The following is a 471-nucleotide window of genomic DNA, read 5'->3' on the forward strand; positions in this document are numbered from 1 at the left end:
TTGAACCCCCACATTCAAACTCTAAGTTTGGTGTTAGGAGGTTCCGACATTGCTCTGAACATTTGTGAGGCTCCATGAGAGCCCACTGTCAAGCTACTGACATTAAAGAAGCGCTTGTTGGGAGGCAACCCAATGTTATATTTTACCTATTTTCCTTTGTTATTTTTATATTTTCTGTAGGTTGATGATCATGAGAAGTCACAAAATCAATTGAAAAAGCAAAAACAGAAAGAAAAACAGAAAGAAAAATAGCACACCCTGGAGGAGAATCTGCTGGCGTTTAAATGCCAGTAAGGCTAGCAGATGGGCGTTTAACGCCCAGTCTGGCACCATTATGGGCGTTTAACGCCAGAAAGGGGCACCAGACTGGCGTTAAACGCCAGAGAAGGGCAAGAACTTGGCGTTAAACGCCAGAAATGGGCACCAGCCCGGCGTTTAACGCCAGAAATGGCTAAAAACGCAATTTTGCTT

This window comes from Arachis duranensis, chromosome 1 (assembly GCF_000817695.3).
Source record: "Arachis duranensis cultivar V14167 chromosome 1, aradu.V14167.gnm2.J7QH, whole genome shotgun sequence".
NCBI lineage: Eukaryota > Viridiplantae > Streptophyta > Magnoliopsida > Fabales > Fabaceae > Arachis > Arachis duranensis.